This window comes from Artemia franciscana, chromosome 9 (genome assembly GCF_032884065.1).
Source record: "Artemia franciscana chromosome 9, ASM3288406v1, whole genome shotgun sequence".
NCBI lineage: Eukaryota > Metazoa > Arthropoda > Branchiopoda > Anostraca > Artemiidae > Artemia > Artemia franciscana.
The window spans coordinates 30,593,796-30,615,026 of NC_088871.1; the positions used below are offsets into that span (position 1 = coordinate 30,593,796).

Genomic DNA, 21,231 nt, shown 5'->3' on the forward strand with positions numbered 1-21,231 from the left:
CTAAAAAAAAGGAAAAAACTGAAAAATAAGCTAAAATAAAGGTAAAAACCAATAAAAAACTAAAAAAAAAAAGGAAAAAACTAATAAATGACGACACTCAAAGAGAAAAAAAAGGCAAAAACTACAAAAAAAACTAAAAACTAATAAAAAAAATAAAAAAGCTAAAAAACTAAAAAAACTAAAAAAGGCAAAAACTACAAAAAAAACTAAAAACTAATAAAAAAGCTAAAAAACTAAAAAAACTAAAAAAAAGGCAAAAACTACAAAAAAACTAAAAACTAATAAAAAAAATAAAAAAGCTAAAAAACTAAAAAAAACTAAAAAAACTAAAAAAAGGTAAAAAACTAAAAAAACTAAAAACTAAAAAAAACTAAAAAAGGTAAAAAACTAAAAGAACTAAAGAAGAAAAAAATAAATGACGACACTCAAAGAGAAAGCGACCAGGACAAAAGGAATGTTCGATTAGCAATCAACAAAGCACCGGGACACAGGGAGTATAAATGACGACCCGGGGGAAACAGGGGGATATAAATGACGACCGGGACAAAAAAACTAAAAAGAAAAAAAAACTAAAAACTAATAAAAAAACTAAAAAATCTAAAAATCTAAATAAGCTAAAAAAGAAAAAAAAAGGAAAAAAATAAAGGAGAAAAACAAAACTAAAAAACGAATGTATATACAGACCGGGACACCGGGATACAAATGACGACCGGGACCCGGGACACAGGGAATATAAATGACGACCGGGACACAGGGACACAACTCCGGTACACCGGGATACAAATGACGACCGGGACACAGGGAATATAAATGACGACCGGGACACAGGGACACAACTACAACGGGGACACCGGGGGAAACAGGGGGATATAAATGACGACCGGGACAAAAAAACTAAAAAGAAAAAAAAACTAAAACTAATAAAAAAACTAAAAAATCTAAAAATCTAAATAAGCTAAAAAAGAAAAAAAAAGGAAAAAAATAAAGGAGAAAAACAAAACTAAAAAACGAATGTATATACAGACCGGGACACCGGGATACAAATGACGACCGGGACCCGGGACACAGGGAATATAAATGACGACCGGGACACAGGGACACAACTACAACGGGGACACCGGGGGAAACAGGGGGATGTAAATGACGACCGGGACACCGGGACAGGGAATGGTCGATTAGCAATCACCATCAACAAAGCTCAAGGGCAATCATTAGAATCATGAGGTATAGATCTGAATACAGATTGTTTTCCCATGGACCATTATATGTTGCATGTTCAAGAGTCGGTAAACCTGACAATCTATTTATATGCAAAGACAATGGGACAGCAAAGAATGTTGTATATTCGCAAGTTTTACGTAGTTAAAACCATATATATATATCTATCTATATTCACAGGTGGGACATAGGGACACAACTACAATGGCGCGTAACTATTATGGCGCGTAACGACTTACGCGCGCGGGGGGGCTTGGGGGGGGCGCGAAGCGCCCCCACCAACTAGGTGTTGGGGTGGCGCGAAGCGCCACCCCAACAGCTAGTATAAAAATAAGTTGTCTGTCTGTGGATGTGTGGATGGATGTGTGGATGGATGTGTCAGGTGACGTCACCTGAAAAAACTGGATTAGGTGACGTCAAAACTGAAAAAACTAAAAAAAGGCAAAAACTACAAAAAAAACTAAAAACTAATAAAAAAAATAAAAAAGCTAAAAAACTAAAAAAACTATAAAGGTAAAAACCAATAAAAAACTAAAAAAAAAACTGAAAAAACTAAAAAAAGGCAAAAACTACAAAAAAAAACTAAAAACTAATAAAAAAAGTAAAAAAGCTAAAAAACTAAAAAAACTAAAAAAACTAAAAAAAGGTAAAAAAATAAAAAAAATAAAAAATAAAAAAAAACTAAAAAAAAGGAAAAAACTGAAAAATAAGCTAAAATAAAGGTAAAAACCAATAAAAAACTAAAAAAAAAAAGGAAAAAACTAATAAATGACGACACTCAAAGAGAAAGCGACCAGGACAAAAGGAATGTTCGATTAGCAATCAACAAAGCACCGGGACACAGGGAGTATAAATGACGACCAGGACATAAGTAAAAAAAAAAAAAACTATCTATATATATAAAAATAAGTTGTCTGTGGATCTGTGGATCGTGGATCAGGTGACGTCACCTGAAAAAACTGGATCAGGTGACGTCAAAACTGAAAAAACTAAAAAAAGGCAAAAACTACAAAAAAAACTAAAAACTAATAAAAAAAATAAAAAAGCTAAAAAACTAAAAAAACTAAAAAAAGGCAAAAACTACAAAAAAAACTAAAAACTAATAAAAAAGCTAAAAAACTAAAAAAACTAAAAAAAAGGCAAAAACTACAAAAAAACTAAAAACTAATAAAAAAAATAAAAAAGCTAAAAAACTAAAAAAACTAAAAAAAGGTAAAAAACTAAAAAATAAATAACGACCGGGACACAGGGACACAACTACAACGGGGACACCGGGGGAAACAGGGGGATATAAATGACGACCGGGACAAAAAAACTAAAAAGAAATAAAAACTAAAAACTAATAAAAAAAACTAAAAAATCTAAAAATCTAAATAAGCTAAAAAAGAAAAAAAAGGAAAAAAATAAAGGAGAAAAACAAAACTAAAAAACGAATGTATATACAGACCGGGACACCGGGATACAAATGATGACCGGGACCCGGGACACAGGGAATATAAATGACGACCGGGACACAGGGACACAACTACAACGGGGACACCGGGGGAAACAGGGGGATAACCTGACAATCTATTTATATGCAAAGACAATGGGACAGCAAAGAATGTTGTATATTCGCAAGTTTATATAACATAGGGACACAACTACAATGGCGCGTAACTATTATGGCGCGTAACGACTTACGCGCGCGGGGGGGCTTGGGGGGGGCGCGAAGCGCCCCACCAACTAGGTGTTGGGGTGGCGCGAAGCGCCACCCCAACAGCTAGTATTATATAACATGATAAAGAACGATGCGTATCAAACAGTTCGTGGTAACGAACTGTAGTAAGGAGCGACCCGGCTCAATAGTAACCAAAACTCTAAAAAATTGAACTTTGATATCAATGGCTACATCAAAAGAATCGCATTTTAATGCTGATTTTAAATATATAAGTTTCCTCAAGTTTAGTCTTACCCATCAAAAGTTACGAGCCTGAGAAAATTTGCCTTATTTAGGAAAATAGGGGGAAACACCCCCTAAAAGTCGTAGGATCTTAACGAAAATGACACCATCAGATTCAGCGTATCAGAGAACCCTACTGTAGAAGTTTCAAGCTCCTACCTACAAAAATGTGGAATTTTGTATTTTTTGCCAGAAGACAAATCACGGGTGAGTGTTTATTTGTTTGTTTTTTGTTTTTTTTTTCCCAGGGGTCATCGTATCGACCAAGTGGTCCTAGAATGTCGTAAGAAGGCTCATTCTAACGGAAATGAAAATTTCTAGTGCCCTTTTTTAAGTCACCAAAAAAATTGGAGGGCATCAAGGCCCCCTCCCACGCTAATTTTTTTCCCAAAGTCAACGAATCAAAATTTTGAGATAGCCATTTTGTTCAGCATAGTCGAAAACCATAATAACTATGTCTTTGGGGATTACTTACTCCCCCAAATCCCTGGGGGAGGGGCTGCAAGTTACAAGCTTTGACCAGTGTTCTCATATAGTAATGGTTATTGGGAAGTGTACAGACGTTTTCAGTGGGATTTTATTTTGTTTGGGGATGGGGCTGACGGGGGGCTATGTTGGGGTATCTTTCCTTGGAGGAATCTGTCATGGGGGAAGAAAAATTCAATGACAAGGGCGCAGGATTCTCTAGCATTACTATAAGAAAACAATGGAAAATAAACATGTGAAACGTTTTTTCAAATGAAAGGAAGAAGTAGCATTGAAACTTAAAACGAACAGAGATTATTACGCATATGAGGGGTTCTAAAGATACTTTAGCATAAAGAGCGAGGTATTTAGGAGGAGATAAATACCTTGCTCTTTATGCTAAAGTATTTTTAGTAATTTCAACTATTTATTCTACGGCCTTTCTGATTCAGGGGTCATTCTTAAAGAATTGGGACAAAACTTACGATTTAGTGTAAAGAGCGAGGTATTAACGAGGGTACAAACCCCCTTGTATACATAATAAAAATATAAGGTTATGAAAGTTTGTTACGTAAGTTAATTCTTAAGTTACGTATATTTTGTACTAATAAAAACGTTCATTAAAAATTAAAAGTTCTAGTTCCCTTTTTAAGTAACCGAAAAATTGGAGGGCAACTAGGCCTCCTTCTCCACCCCTTATTTCTCAAAATCGTCTGATCAAAACTAAGAGAAAGCCATTTAGCCAAAAAAAAGAATTAATATACAAATTTCATTTTAATAATTTATGTGCGGAGAGCCAAAACCAAACATGGATTAATTCAAAAACGTTCAGAAATTAAATAAAAAAAACTAATTTTTTTAGCTGAAAGTAAGGAGCGACATTAAAACTTAAAACGAACAGAAATTACTCCGTATATGAAATGAGTTGTCCCCTCCACAATCCCTCGCTCTTTACGCTAAAGTTTGACTCTTTGCCACAATTCTACTTTTTAAAACAATTAAAAGCTTTAGCGTAAAGAGCGAGGGACTGCGGAGGGGACAACTCATTTCATATACGGAGTAATTTCTGTTCGTTTTAAGTTTTAATGTCGCTCCTTACTTTCAGCTAAAAAAGTTATTTTTTTTATTTAATAACTACATAAAGCTGCCTTAAGCTACCCTATGACCTATGCAATTAATGGCAATTTAACTTTACATTCCATTGATATTTATAGGATCCGGCATCTCCCCCCCCCCGTGGAAAATTCCCCTTGGTTAATTTTCCCTTCGTAAATTCTTCCACACAGAAAACTGAGCAGCCACAGACAGAGTACAAAATAGGTACCTAAATATGTCAATGAGATGCCTTAAGAAAACAAAAGGACCAGCTATCAAAAATAATTTAAGGACAGGGGCTGGCTGGTTTTTAATCTCAGTCAACTTATATAAATAAAAAAAAGAAAAAAAAGACCAGAAACTTTATTTCTGATCGAATGAGCATCCTCCGAATTACTACAACCATGAAGGGGAGGCTGGAGGTGAGGAAGGGGCGGTCCTTCTCCCATCCGTAATAAACTTTGCTAATTTTGGGATTTGATTTCTTGCATATCAAAAACTTGTATAATTTACAGCCCTTACCCTAGAGACTGGGAAGGAGTTTTCGAATCTGGAGGCATGAATAATTGACCTTTGGACTATTTTGAAAAAAACCCAGCTATCTTGTCTTTTGATGGGATGCATTTTGGGAAAATAGTGAAGAGGGAGCATTTCCCATGGGGGAAGGGGTAATTTTCCCAGAGAATTTTCTGCAGTGGGGATTTTTCCGCGGTGGTAATTTTTCCAGGAAAAAAAATCCCTCTTTACACGATTTTTTCCGGTTATTAGAAATGTTTTTGCGATTTCAATCTATCGTTATTCATGATGCGGTTAAATTTTCTTGCTCTCTGAACGTTGAATAACAAAAAAATATTGTTCAGACTCATTACATATCCAGAATATTTCTCTTATTATGCCGTAGGGTGGTCAGGAGGATCTATTGGAACGGTGGATCCAAGTGATCCAGTGTAAACTTTTTTTTTGCTTTTTTTTCTGAAAATATACGTTACATATTTACCTGTTTTCATTTAATTTGTAGCCTAGTCGAATATGTTTAGTTAAAACTACTTCGTGATTGATTTTTCACTAAATGCGAAACCGCATTCTAAACTGGAGTTGCCAACTAAACATCGATGTAAATATTTACCATAATACAGTATTCAGGGAGGTCCAAGAGAATTCTGCACGCCATTCACCACTTCCAATACCCAAAGCACTGTATAAATATATATATATATATATATATATATTTATTATAAATATATATTTATTATAAATATATACACAATGACTCACAACCACTATTTTGACTTTCAATTATGCTGACATGATGCCGTGAAAAGAAAATAGGGAACAGATGGGATGGTGCTCAAAGAAATCGATCTTTGAGGCCTATCATTGATACAGGGCATTCTTGGGTTTTAACTTACCCCTGCAAAACAATATTAAATGTGATTCAGGCTCTGCAACCTATGATTTGACTGATTTTGGAAATAAACTAGCCCCATCAATTATCCGTACAAGTTACATAACTGCTGCAAAGATCTGACTTATATTTATTGCAAACAAGAATCTGAATTTAAATTCCTACAGCGGCGTAGTGGCTCGAGCTTTGCCTGAAGATATGCACCCCAGGGTACAATTTCAGCAGCAGGAGGGCAAATACAAGGACTACTGTAGTTGAGAAGTGTCGTTAATCAACATATATTTATTTCAATACTCCTTTGTGTAGAAGGAGTAGCCATATAAACTAGGGAGTATAATCGTTATATTGGAAATTGAAATTTCCAATCCTCTTTTAAGTACTGAAAGTGATTAAAGGGCAATCTATTTTCCTCCTGAGCCCCTTGTAACCTTCTATGGAATCAGATAATAATTTTGAGAAAGTGCTTTCCCTGAGAATTAAAGAAAAGTTTTAAAATGTGCCTCTATTTTGGACATCCCCATAAGAAGCACATTTAAAATTTTTCTTTAATTCTGAAGGAAAGTGCTATTGATATGATGCCATGGAAGGTTACAAGGGTTCCCATAACAAAAGGGCAAGGGAAGGGGACTGGTTGCCCTCTAAAGACTTTCAGTCCTCAAGAATGACAATGGGAATACCAATGTTCGTAGAATGGTCATATTCCCAATTTTTTTGTGGCCACTCCCTCTCCACTAAGTGGTTGGGAAATAATAAAAATACATGGTCTCTTTATATCATCAAAATAACAATATTAACTGTAGAAGATCTTAAACATTAATTTAAAATATGCCCTTTTTTTACTAGAGAGGTTGAGCGGTAAGGGGCAACTTTATTTAATTGGACTTGGTAGAATAGAATATTACTACAACAAATATTGTGGAAGCCCTTCCTTTATAGTACATGCTTAGTAGATTTTTAACCCTGAGGAGGGGTCAGGCTAAATCACAACTATTCCCAAATAACATTCCTGAGTTTGAACATAGTAATTCCATAATAACTTGCAAGTTGCTTTTCAATATAATTAACAAACATGATACAAAGAAAAACTTGTAATTTGACACAATTAATTACGCTGTGTTGAGGCCTCATAATTAAAAACATATGTTGTCGTAAAACACAGTCTAATCCTTGCAATTTGACAAAAGAAAAAACTGACACATTTACATGTCTAGAAAAAAGAAGTCACTAATTGTTAACATAACTTTCTTGAGTGTCAATGTCGCAGAAACAAGACGGTTGACAATTAGTGAGTTTTTTTCCCAGATGGTTATAAACTGTTCAGGGTGATGTCTAGTATCCTTATCGAAAAGGGGAACGGAGGGGGTTTAATTCAAAAGAGTTTTTGGAGTTAATGATATAAATAATTTTTCAACCCAGTAAATTGACAAATTAGTGCGTATTTTACGTTAGTGACTAGATTCTGGAGGAAGGAGATTGCTCTATAAGTCATAACAAACAACGAATTCTCCTATTTAGTCCTTTGTCAAAAATAAGAAAAGTTGCTGTGGAGCTGATGCTTATACTATTTTAATCAGCGTTAAAGGCGTACAAAGATTTGAATTTCTAACAGGCAGGATTGCCACTCAAGTGAAATTAATGATACTACTCAGGGTCACTGAAAATTACGTTTTAAGAACTGATAAGTTAGGTTAATCCAAACAAAATATGCCTAAGCATGATAAAAATATCATATTTTGGAAACAAATTTGGTCAATATATTTGCAAATTAGGGGGGGGGGGTAAATTACAGAGGGTCTGCATGCGAAACGTGTTATTTATAATTATTCTGATATAATGAAATAGGAATTATTTTCTAACTTTACACTGTCCAAATACTTTACACCACCTCCACCCCCAACGTACAAAAAATATTTAGCCTGAATTATATATTTCCTATCTATTCTGTACCTTCTCTTTGTCTTTTCTCTCGCTAAGTTGAAAGAAACTAGTGAAATCAACCAATTTACAGTACATAAATGCATGAACAACTTCAGCTACAGGGGATATTTCATACAAGTACCTCTTTACCTATTGAAGTCAGAGGCAATGTTATAGCGTTGCCTATAGTAAAGGCCATAAGGCTTTAGTGTTTTATTATTTATTTTTTATTGTTTTTCCCCAGAGGTACTTCATATGGAAGGGATGGCCGTATAAACTTTGGAGGGGGCTCATTTGATCAGACATCGGGAGTTCTAGTGCCTTTTTAAGAGTCAAAAGTCATCAGAGGGCAACTAGCCCCCACCCCACGACCTTTTTTCCCCAAGTTCATCAGATTAAAATTTTTAAAAAGTCATTACGTCAAAAGTAGTTCAAAGGGCAGATAACAAAACTTCGGGTTGAAACAGCCCCCAGGGCCCGAAGGCAGGCGTTGTAAGTTATGCCCTGGGGGCATATATGGTTCTTATGGAAGGGATATCATATAAACTTCCAAGAGCTCTCATCTGATTAGAATTTGAAAGTTCTAGTTGACTTTTTAAGAGTCAAGAGAGATCCGCGGACAACTAGCCCCTTCCCTCGCTCTTTATTCCCGAAACCCATCTGATTCAAATTTTAAGATATCCGTTTTTTTTAAATAGTTCAAACAAGAGATAACAAAAGCTACGGTGTTGACACAACCCCCAGGGTCCGGGGGAGGGTGTTTTAAGTTGTGCCCTGGGGACATACATGGTTTTTACGGAAGGCATGCTCGTATAAACCTTAGAACAGGTTCGTTTGATTGGAAATTGAAAGTTCTAGCTCACTTTTTAAAGTCAAAATAGACTGAATAACAGGGAGCCTTCCTCCACGCCCATTTTCGCCAAATTCATCAGATAAAAACTTTGAGACAGCAATTTTGTTGAAAATAGGTCAAAGGTCATATAACAGAACTCCGGTGTTGACACAACCCCCTAGGGCCCAGGGGAAGATGTATTAATTTATTTCCTGGAGGCATATATGGTTCAAATGGAAGGAATACTCGTATAAACTTCAGAGAAGGCCCATTTGCTGGAAAATTGAAAGTTCGAGTTCACTTTTTAAGAGTCAAAGTGATCGGAGGGCCGCTAGTCCTTCCCATGCCCTTTATCCCCCAATTGCATTAAATAAATATTTTAAGACAGCCATTTTGTAAAAATAGTTAAAAGGTCAGATAACAAAACTCTGGTATCGACACCCCTTCCCCCCCCAGGGCCCTGGGGCAGGCATTGTAAGTTACAACCTGGGGCATATAGGGTTCTTATGGAAGGGATGCTCGTAAACACTTCAGAAATAACTCAATTGATTAGAAACTAAAAGTTCTAGTTCACTTTTTAAGAGTCAAAAGAGATCCAATAGCAACTAAGCCCCCCCGTGCCCATTTTTCCCAAGCCCATCAGGTAAAATTTTGAGATAACCGTTTTTTAAGATAGTTAAAACATCATATAACAAAACTCTTGTGTCTACATAGCCCCCAAGGGCTCGGGGATAGGTATTGTAAGTTATTCTCTGGGAGCATATATAGTTCTTATGGATCGGATGCTCGTATAAAATCAGAGACATCTCATTTGATTGGAAATTTAAAGTCCTTGTTCACTTTTTAAGAGTCTAAAATTATCGGAGGGCAGTAGTCCCACTCGCAGCTAGTCCACTTTGAGTTAGTCACTTTGTTAAAAATAGTTAAAAGGTCATATAACAAAAACTTTGGTGCCAACAAAACCCCAGGACCCGGGGGCAGGCGTTTTAGGCTATTCCGTGGGGGCATTCATGGTTCGTATGGAAGGGAAACTTGTATAAGCTTCAGAGATGGCTCGTTTGACTGGAAATTCAAAGTTCTAGTTCAAGTTTTAAGAATCAAAAGAGATCCGAGGGTAACTAACCCTTCCCCACACCCTTATTTCCCAAAACCTATCCGACAAATTTGAAATAGCTATTTATTTAAAAAGAGTTCAACCATCAGATAACAAAAACTCTGGGGTCGGCACAACCCCCAGAGCCTTGGGTCAAGTGTTCAAGCTATGCACGGGAGCTTATCAGGTTTTTAAGGCACTTAGTATTTACCAAGTGACATATAGCGATCGTAAATTTTGTCGGTCTGTCTGTCCCGGTTTTGCTAGTTTAGGCACTTCCAGATAAGCTAAGACGATGATATTTGGCAGGCGTATCAGGGACCAGACCAGATTAAATTAGAAATAGTCTTTTTCCCAATTTGACTATCTGGGAGGGGGAGTGGTGCGATGGTTAATTCGGAAAAATTAAAAAAATAGGTATTTGTAACTTACCAAAGGGTGATTCGATCTTCATAAAATTTGATATTTAGAAGAATATTGTTGAAGGAGGGAAGTTGAAGGAGGAAACCTAAAATCTTGGAAAACGCTTAGAATGGAGGGATCGGGATGGGACTCGGTGGGAAAAAAACAAGTCCAGGATACGGGATTGTCATAACCAGAACGGATTTGCTCTCTTTAGGGGAGTTGGGAGGGGGTTAATTCTGGAAAATTAGAAAAAATGAGGTATTTTTAACTTACGAAAGAGTGATCGGATCTTAAGGAAATTTCATACTTAGAAGTACCTCGTAACTCAGATCTTTATTTTAAACCCCACCCAGATCCAGTGTCATTGGGGGATTCGAGGGGACCGGAAGTAATGGAAAACGCTTTGAATGGAGAGATCAGGATGAAACTTGGTGGGAAGAATGAGCACAAGTCCAAGATACGTGACTGACCTAACCGGACCGGATCCACTCTCTTTCACGGATTGGGGGGGGAGGGGTTATTCGGAAAAATTACAAAAAATGAGGTATTTGTAACTTACGAACGGGCGATCGAATCTTAATGAAATTTGATATGTAGAAGGATCTTGTGCTTCAGCGCTCTTATTATAAATTCCGACCAGATCCAGTGACATTGGGGGAGTTGGAGGGGGAAACCGAAAATCTTGGAAAACGTGAAAATTGAGGTATCTTTATCTTACGAAAGGGTGATCCGATCTTAATGTAACTTGATATATAGAAAGGTTTTTTGGCTCATATGCTCTATTTTCAATTTGAATGGGATCTGGGGACAAAGGGGGTTGGATGGGAAAATATAAATCTTGGAAACTGAAAATCTTGGAAAACACTTAGAGTGGAGAGATCGGGATGACACTTGATGGGAAGAATAAGCATATCTAGATACGTTATTAACATAATTCGAACGGATCTACTCTCTTTGGGGGGATTTCCCGTGCTTTGGCGGATTCGGTGCTTCTGGACGTGCTAGGACGATGAAAACTGGTAGGCGTGTCAGGGACCTGCAAATATTGACATGTTGCAGAAAAATTGAAAAAATGAGGTATTTTCAACTTACGAGTGGCTGGTCGGGTCTTAATGAAATTTTAGATTTAGAAGGACCTGGTGTCTCAAAGCTCTTATTTTAAATCCCGACCGTATCCTGAGATACTGGGGAGTTGGAGGGGATACGGGAAATCTTGGAAAACGCATAGAGTGGAGAGATCTGGATGAAACTTGGTGGGAAGAATAATCAGAAGTCCTAGATACGTGATTGACATACTCGGACTGAATCCACTCTCTTTGGGGGAGTTATGGGGTGTTAATTTGGAAAAGTTAGAAAAAATGAGGTATGTTTAACTTAAGAACGGGTGATCAGATCTTAATATAATTTGACCCGGTCACCCGTCACCCATGAGAAATATGTCTCAGATCTCTTATTTCAATTCCCGACCAGATCTGGTGACATTAGCGGGAGTTGGAGGGGGAAATCAGAAATCTTGGAAAACTCTTAGAGTGGAGAGATCGGGATGAAACTTGGTGGGTGGAATAAGCAAATGTCGTAGATACGTGATTGAAGTAACCAGACTGGATCTACTCTCTTTGGGAGAGTTAGGGAGGTCCACTGCTTTGGTGAGTTCGATGCTTCTGGACGTGCTAGGACGACGAAAATTGGTAGTTATATCAGGGACCTGCACAAATTGACTTGATAAAGTCGTTTTCCCCGATTCGACCACCGAGGGGCTAAGGGGAGAGGAAAAATTAGAAAAAATAAGGTATTTTTAACTTACAAGTGGGTGATTGGATCTTAATGAATTTTGATATTTAGAAGAACCTCCTGTCTCCGAGCTCTTATTTTAAGTCCTGACCAGCATTAGGCGTCTGATTTTCCTTTTAAATCAATCTATTGATTCTTAAAATTTTGCTATAGCTCATCCCATATAAGCTCTTGGCTCAATGCTCTTCCGACCTCGTCACAAGTGCCATATGAGCTCTTAGCTCTTTTTATGTAAGGGGGCGGTCATATAAACTTCAAAGGTGGTAAATTTGATCTTTTTATGAGTCAAAAGTGATCAGAGTGTATATACCCTCCCTCCATACACACCCTCTTTTCCACAAATGCATCCGATCAAAATTTTTAGATGGTCAGTTTGTTTGAAATAGTCCAACCATCAGATAACAAAACTACGGGGTCAACAAACCGCCCCAGGATCTTTAACTTTTGTTCTGGAAGTATATAAAGTTTTAAAGAAGAGAATGTCGTATAAAATTTGGAGGGGATTCAAAATTTCAAATGATTAGAAGTTGAAAGTTCTAATTCCGTTTTTAATATTCAAGAGAGATCCAATGACCAAAGGTCATATAACCAAACTCCAGAGATAACACAGTCCCCCAGAATCTGTAGAGAAATATTGTAAATTATACCCCAGGGACATATAAAATTTTCATGGAAGGGATGGTCACATAAACTTCAGAGGGGGCTTATTTGATTTTAAATTGGAATTTTTAGCCTTCTTGTGAACATTTGAAAGTGATCAGAGGCCACATAGTCCCCCCAAGTCCTTTCTTACCAAATACACCCGATCAAAAATTTTATACAGCCATTTTGTTCAAAATAGTTTAAAGATCAAATAACGAAAAATTCTGGGGCCGATACACCCCCCCCCTCGAAGTTTGGGGACAATTGTTGTGAGTTATGCCCCGGAGCATATAAGGTTCTATATAAGGGGTGTTCGTAAAATTTTCAGAGATGGCTAATTTGATTAGAAATTAAGAAAACACAAGAAATCAGGCTGCTGTCGATAATTTAAAGGATCTAGCAATCCTGACTTAAAATTACAGGAAAAAACACTCGAGTAAAGGTTTTGGACACGACAGATTATTCTTATTTGGAAAATTGAGAAGTCAACTAAAAAGGGCTGTGAAAAAGATCCGGTCCTGGTTAAGAGATATTAGGGACCTAGGGCTTCCATTTTTCACTGAGACTCCTCCAAAGCTTATACAATCAACCCATCCACAAAAACCTTAAATGCCCCCGGAGTATAACCTACACCTCTTGCTCCCCAGGCTCTGGGGGTTTGTTTTTCACTCAAAACAACTTGTGTTATGGTCTTTGGACTATTTGGACATCGCAATGTTTCTCCTGTCCTCTTGTGTTTAACATTTTTCGAAGTTATTCCATTATTCATTCATTTCAATTTTCTGTTAATTAAAAGAGGGCCTTTCCGAAGCCAAGAGCGGGGGGTTAGGGGGGCGGCAGCCCCCACAACAAAAAACCTGTACAAAAGAGTCTTTAAAAGCGGGGGGTTTGGGGGGCGACAGCCCTCCAACTGCCTCTCCTAATTCCTGTACGTTTTAAAATTCGACTTTGGGACGCAGCCTCTTTAACTCTTTAAGAAAACGAAGTTTTTTTCATATTATTTCTGTACGTTTTTCTACAATACATGGTGGATGTAATTTAATAATTCCTGTAATCCTCGTACAGGAATTAGGAGAGGCAGTTGGGGGCTGCCACCCCCCAAACCCCCCGCTTTTAAAGACTCTTTTGTACAGGTTTTTTGTTGTGGGGGGCTGCTGCCCCCCTAACCCCCCGCTCTTCGCTTCGGAAAGGCCCTCTTTTAATTAACAAAGAATACAAAACAGGTTTTTGTTTGCTACCCTACCCCGCCCCCAGCTCTTAGCTTGTGTGCTCTCTGTCTGGGAAACAGTTTCAATAATTATGTTAAAATGTAAATGGAGTGGTCAACTTCATTGTTACTAATTACTAGTTTCGGCGCAATGGTTCTCCTGTCCTCTTGTGTTTAACATTTTTCGAAGTTATTCCATTATTCATTCATTTCAATTTTTTGTTAATTAAAAGAGGGCCTTTCCGAAGCCAAGAGCGGGGGGTCAGGGGGGCGGCAGCCCCCCACAACAAAAAACCTGTACAAAAGTGTCTATAAAAGCGGGGGGTTTTGGGGGCGGCAGCCCCCCAACTGCCTCTCCTAATTCCTGTACGTTTTAAGGTTCGACTTTGGGACGCAGCCTCTTTAACTCTTTAAGAAAACGAAGTTTTTTCATATTATTTGATAAAAGAACGCTTTTTTCATTCAATAACAAAACAAATTACTTTCAAATAACAAATGAAAACTGTGAAATTTGAAATGAGAGACATCTGACATTTTTATCGCTGTCGAGATGGACATAAGCTTTGGGCCCTTTTGGCCCTTATACGCATTACCCTAAACTATTTTCGTCTTTTTTATTTAGTTTTGGAGTCGCTTCCCAAACAATGCATCTCTCGCAAGCCAGAAAACGTCCCTCACCAGTCCTGGATGTAAGCTGAATTTTAGACCAATAGAGTCAATTAGATAAAAGTAGTTAACAAGGACCGTTCCTGGGGTTGGTGGTGCCCGTGCCAAAATGTTGAAGGTACCCTCTACTGCTCGAGTCAAGTATAAGCAAAACAGCCTCAAGAGCTCCAGCACCACCCTTTTTTGAGCGGCCTTGGTCACAATCTTTGTTTTGTCAGGTTTCGAGACAACCTCAGAAAAATAAAAAACAAGTACTTTTGCATCCCATCATTAGCAACAATGATCAAGGGATTTTTTATTTTTTTTTGAAAACTGAGCAAGTACATAACTGAAAACAGTGCTAAATATTTCAACCCAGCCTCCGAGGAATCTCCATAGCAGCAATAAAGAGAAAAGAATGAAGCATAGAAAGAAAAAATATAAACACGCGAAAAAAGAACTTCCTGAAGTGTGATAGTTCCGAAGTCACCCAAAAATCATAATATTTATCACCCATAATCAATAACAATTTCAATCTTTTCAAAAATGCATCGACCGGGAATCGAACCCGGGCCGCCCGTGTGGCAGGCGAGCATTCTACCACTGAACCATCGATGCTTATAACTAATATTCGTAACTTTTAAGAATTTCAAAAATTAACATGGGCTCTTATGGGGTAATGGGTTTTTCTAAGCTAGAAAATCGGGGGGGGGGGGTTAAGATTTTCCGACGAAACTTTCCAGGAAAATTACTCGGAGAATTCCGCGTCGAATGGGTCTTCGTACAACCAGATCCGATGTCGGCTGTGACCTGTAGGCGTGGCAGAAAAAAAGGGTTTCAGTCATTTTTCTCAAATAAAAATTTTACGGATTAAGACATAATTTTTTAAAGCTTTTAGTCAGTCTCACCATATTGAGCTGATCATTTTGATGTACTTGAATGTTGAAATTCTTAACTTTTAACAACAAAAACTTAACATGGGCTCTTATGGGGAAATGGGGTTTTTCTAAGCTAGAAAATCGGGGGGTTAAGATTTTCCAACGAACCTTTCAAGCAAAATTACTCGGAGAATTCAGCGTCGAATGATTCTTCGTACACCCAGATCCGATGTCGGCTGTGACCTTTAGGCGTGGCAAAAAACAAAACAAAAGGAGAACATGAACATTAAGTGGCTATGCGTGGTTTCTGGAAAACAGGGAAGGAGTTATCGGATCGAGCTGAAATTTGGCGCATAAGCTCCTGGGCCCTAGGGGCCTTAAATTGTGAATTTCAGCCCGATCAGACAACGTTAAAGGGGGGTGGGGTTGGGGGGTCGAAACTTTCGGCCAGATTTTCCCCTTGACGAAAAAGTCGGAGGGGGATAAAATTTGGCAGGTTTCTTAGTTGGAGCTCGGGCTACGAAATGCATCCCTCCCCATCCCTCTGCGACCACTGGAACCGAAGATAGCTTAACACTGTCGTGGTTCGCCTCTTTAAAGAGGCACGAGTGTGCCTCCTTGATGTCAGAATGACTACAGAAAGATCAAAACGCATTAAAAATAATCTCTAAATATCTATACGTCTTAACCCATCAATTCTACTCCCAGAAACAACTAACTTAGAAATCCCCACTTTAGCAACTCCATGATTAGATTTCCCAAAAACTATAAATTCTGTCTTAGACAAATTCTGGACAACAATTACAAGAAAACCAGTGGATAGCTGAATTCGTTTCAGCCGCCAAATTCTTAATCAATAATAAAGGGGTTTTAACTTCAGCAGATGCCACTTTATCATTTACAAACATAACTGCCATCCATCTCTTTTGGGTACACCGTATCATTTACAATCATAACTGCCATCCATCTCTTTTGGGAATAGTTGCCATCCTATACCCAGAAGTGATGGATAGTTGCCATCCAACACTTTTGACTCTTAAATTAGAACTAGAACTTTCAAAGTCCAATCAAATGAGCCTCCTCTAGAGCTAATACGACCATCCGTTCCAAAAAAGATTATTTATTCCCGGGGCATAACTTAAAACCCTTGCCTTTAGGCTCAGGGGTTTTGTTTTATTATTCAAGGCTTGTTACATGATTTGTTATTCTAGACAAAATAACTATCCTGCCATTTCCATTGAATGTATTCAGTAGAAATAGGAAGTGAGGGGGGAGATAGTACTGGGACTTCTGATTTCTATTTCAATGAGCCTGCACTGAAATTTGTATGGCCACTCCTTCTATGAAAACCTTGAATATTAACAATGGGTAACCAGCATAACTTATAGTCATTGCCCTTAGGGTTGTGGGAGGATTGTCATCCCCAAAGACACATTTTATGGACCTATCAGATTCTTTTAACAAAAAATGGCTCAAAATTTGGATTGTATGTGTTTGGGTTAATGATGGGTTTGAGGCTGGTTGCCCTCCAATTTCTTTCAACTATTAAAAAAGAACTAGAACTTTCAATTTCCAATCTAATGTGCTGACAACTCCTTCTTTACAAAGTGCCCTGGTCTGATAAAAATAATACATTGCGCCAACATGATTCTTTACTTGGTTAATGCTACTGTGCGGCCTATGATAATCTAGCAACGCAGGGATGTAGATCACAAACATTTGAAATTTTCAACTCAACATCTACTATTAATATTGGTGGTTCTTTAAAGTCTCTGTATTCATTTACACATGTTTGTGTTTCTGACAGTTTTTGGAAAGGCCCGACAAAATAGAAGTGTAATAAGCAGCAGTGGGCTGAAAGGAAAACAATTTAGAAAATGACATCCTCATTTCCTCTTTAAGTAGGAGTCCATCAACAGACTCTTTTGTTAAGACAAGTTTTCAATAACTGCAATTTTTTATCGAAAGTAAAAGAGTCAAATCCAGAGATGTGAATGGGACAAATAATAATTGTAAAAATAATATCCTGTGTCCTTTTCAGGGTTTCTCCTGGTTAGGTTTCTGTTATGGCAAGCAATTAGTAAAGGCTCATTTTTACCTTTAGTTTTATTTGAAGGTGTTTTTATTTCCCCATCTAAATTTTTCTGCTCTTATTCTGTATGTACATGAGTCATATTGAAAGTTAGAAAATTACCTATTTTAAACTCAGCATTACAAGCTGCATTGGAAAAGTTACAAAAATAAAACAAAGCTTTATTTTTTAATCAGAGGCAACCCTAAAACATTGCCAACAGTAAAGAATCAGAAGGGTTTAATGCAATTTTTTCCAAAGAACCACTGCAAATAGAAAGTATGGTCGTAAAAGCATTCGAATAAGCCTCTTATGGTTTGTAATGGAAAGTTCCAGTGCCGCTTTCAAGAGACAAAAGTTGTAGGAGGGCAATAGATCCCTCCAGCTTCCGTTTTTTCCCAAGGACATCCAATCAAAATTTTTAGATATCAGATTTATTTTTTAACTATCCAGGTGAAATAACTATCCCTCTAGGGTTGACATAACCAACTATAGTCCCCTAAGTAAGGGCTGTAAGCGATGCAAGCTGCCCATTTTTAACATATTTATTATCATATGTATTACCATTTTTGACATTTTTTATTATTGGGAAAAGGGAGGATTTTGTTTTATTATAAGTTCCTAGAAAAGGCTTAGGATGTTAAGGTGGAACTTTATGGAAATTGTGAGAGGGTTGTTGAACACAAGATACACTATGTGCATGTTGGTTGTCAAAAGAACGTCTCAACAATATCTAGGATAAAACTGAGAGCGTTAAGTAAGAACTTTCAGAGAACTCAGGTGGAAGTTGATGAGCGATGTGGAAGCGGAAGGCCAATCAGCACTCCTTACCCTTTTAAAATACTCCTACCCTTAAAAGTTATCAAAACTTTGCGAGAGCAATTTTGTCAAAAATAATATTTCTAAACACTGTGTCACTGGGGATATCATACCTCCAATGCTGAATGAAAGCAGAAAACGCTGTGTACATTTCAGCTAGCAATATGGAGAATCTGTAATACTTTAGAAACAGCGAGGGGCATTAGCTTGAGACTTTCAGAGACACTAGTACTACTGCTTCTTCTGCAACAGGCTATGAAGGTAACTGTGACAAAACAGAACAAAGAGATATAAATGCATAGAAGACATTTAAAATGAGGGTTTTAAGTATAGGCAATAAAACATTAACAAATTACTGTTTCTTTTTAAAAATAGTGTTTTATTAAACAGTGTCAACTTTGACGAAATCTCAAAAATTTACTAATCAAAATTTTACTTTTTATAACAACGTAGTGTATCTTTCAACTTTCTAAGGTCAATATATTTCGTCTAAATTATAGAATTCACAATTTTATAAAAAAAAATCTATTGCTCTATTTCTACTCCCGTCATATCTATTTATTACACGGTCGATATCAACCTCAATATTTCGGTGAACGTTTATAATAACCAGTCCTGTCATTCTAGAGTCCTGTCAGTTTAGAACTCTTCGATAGTATTTCCTCTTTTATCAATCCTAAAATATTCGACAAAAGAGCAAAATCGTCAGAAATATAGGAACACCATTAAAGATGCGCGTAGGTATGCGCTTCAAACTAAGTATATGAGTCGAAATACAAATAATTATGTGTTTGTTGTCTTTGTATTTGATAGGTATAGATTTGTGATTAAATTCTCAGGGTTTCAAGCTGTGAAGATTTCTAATTATTTTTTTTAACCTTGATATTTTCAGATATTCAGTTCAAATGTATAAATCTCGATATGTCTGTTGAGCACAAAAATACAAATTTGAATTTCGACTCAGATTTAGCATTAAGTAAGAGAATTGTCGAGTAAAAATTTTTATTTATAAACAACTAATCGTGGAAATATAATTGGATGGTATGTATTAAAATAAGTGTAAAAATCCTCAGCAGTATATATGACAGTTTGGACAATTTTATGGACAAACATGTTCAAACCCTATACACAAACATAACTATATTTTCTGATTGGTTGGTATTGAGAAGGTGACAAATTCTGAAGTAATATTGCAGTTGAATTCTGTTCCTGTGGTTGACTCAAGTTTTGTGAATTTCCCCTTTTTATCTTTATTTTTTATTTTCAAATCTTTGAAAAAAATCAATGCATTTCCACTGGTTCATACTGAAAATTCAGAGACTGATCTATAACCGCTAGATAAAAATAAATAAACACATAATTATTTGCCTTCTTTTATAAACAATTTTCGAAAATCTATTCTTCTTAAATGATTACTGCAACCTTTGAAGGAGTATTATGCCTCATGTACTTATTTTTAAGTATATACTTACACGATGCTTTATGGCCTTTATTTTAATGTCTTAGGATGAACAGAAGTGATTTGTCATATAATATTGAGCTTTAATTAGATGAAAATAGGCAGTAAAGTGGCCACCATTTGCACACCAAAATCTAAAATTTTGATTAATAGTTTTTGCACTTCTCATACATTTACTTTCTATTATAGAAATCCCATGAAAAAGAACAACGTTGTAAACACCACCCTGCTTCGCAACAAATTTTTGACAGTAAAAAGAATTAAATATTTTGCTTTTCATCCCTGTTGTGACAGCACAATCTTGAAATATCATTTCGACAGCCTAAAGCAGTTAGGATTTTAAATTTTCCAGCCTTGTTATTAAGAAAAGAATGTTTTTGCCTCCCAGTTACCTTTTGTGGTAAAACGGACACATTCCCTTGATGGACCTAAGTTTAATTAAATACTTTTCGGCAGTAAATACTAGTGTTGCAGACCACACAAAGTAACTAAAACCACTTTTTAAGCTTCTTTGCAAAAAGAAACAGTCTTAAAAATTAAAAACTTATTAAAAACTAACTATTAAAAAGATTACAATAAAATTAATTTTCATCCCAACGCAAACCAGATCAAGTGGACCCAGCCACAAATCTACCACTAAGCTATGGGGGTGCGTGCCCCCCGCTCCCCCTGGATCCACCCCTGCTTGTGACTGCAACACCTTATGACTATGACAGCAACTACCTGTGACTATTACTACTTAAATTATGACAGCTTTCAAGAAACGTTTACAGGGATGTTGAAGAAAATCAGAACAAAGCATGTGCATGGTGATTATCAAAAAGGCACATCAGAAATATCTCAGAAATGGCAAAGGATATAAAGGGCTGAGTAAGTTGAATCTCTCGAGGCATGTTGAGCAGTGTCATGAACGTAAACAGCCTCCTTGTCCTTTTTAGATGTCTCTCCCTAAGCACTGACCGAAATTCTAAAGCTGTCAATTTGTTCGAAATAGTCAAATGGTGTAATAGCAATGCCTTTAGGGGTAACCCTCTCCCCAGCTCCGAGAAACGGGTTTCAAATAATACAATAAACTCTTTGCTTAAGTACAGGATCTACCATTAATAAATAAGGGAGAATGACTGATCCTGGGTGTTTCAAAAAGACTAAGGATACTAAGGTGATATTTCAGGGACTGTTGAAGGAGATGTCACCTTAAATCATAAAGCATATTTGCATCCAGATTGTCAAAAGGCCTTATGTGTAATATATTATGAATGGCTAAGATTTTAAGTTGAACTAAATCGAAAGACACTAGGTGCATCCACACAGTCAAAGCGGGAAGTTGCCAATATTTAAAGAATAATA

General features: G+C 36.9%; 1 protein-coding gene and 1 non-coding gene across 2 annotated transcripts in view; one reads left to right on the top strand and one right to left on the bottom strand.

Moving 5' to 3' along the window:
* The window catches only part of LOC136031263 (uncharacterized), a 437,122-nt gene that overhangs the window by 312,721 nt on the left and 103,170 nt on the right, over window positions 1-21,231 (top strand). The gene's annotated exons all lie outside the window — the stretch shown is intronic.
* On the bottom strand, window positions 15,205-15,275 carry Trnag-gcc (transfer RNA glycine (anticodon GCC)). Its single transcript has one exon. It is a non-coding gene; the product is annotated as a tRNA-Gly (tRNA).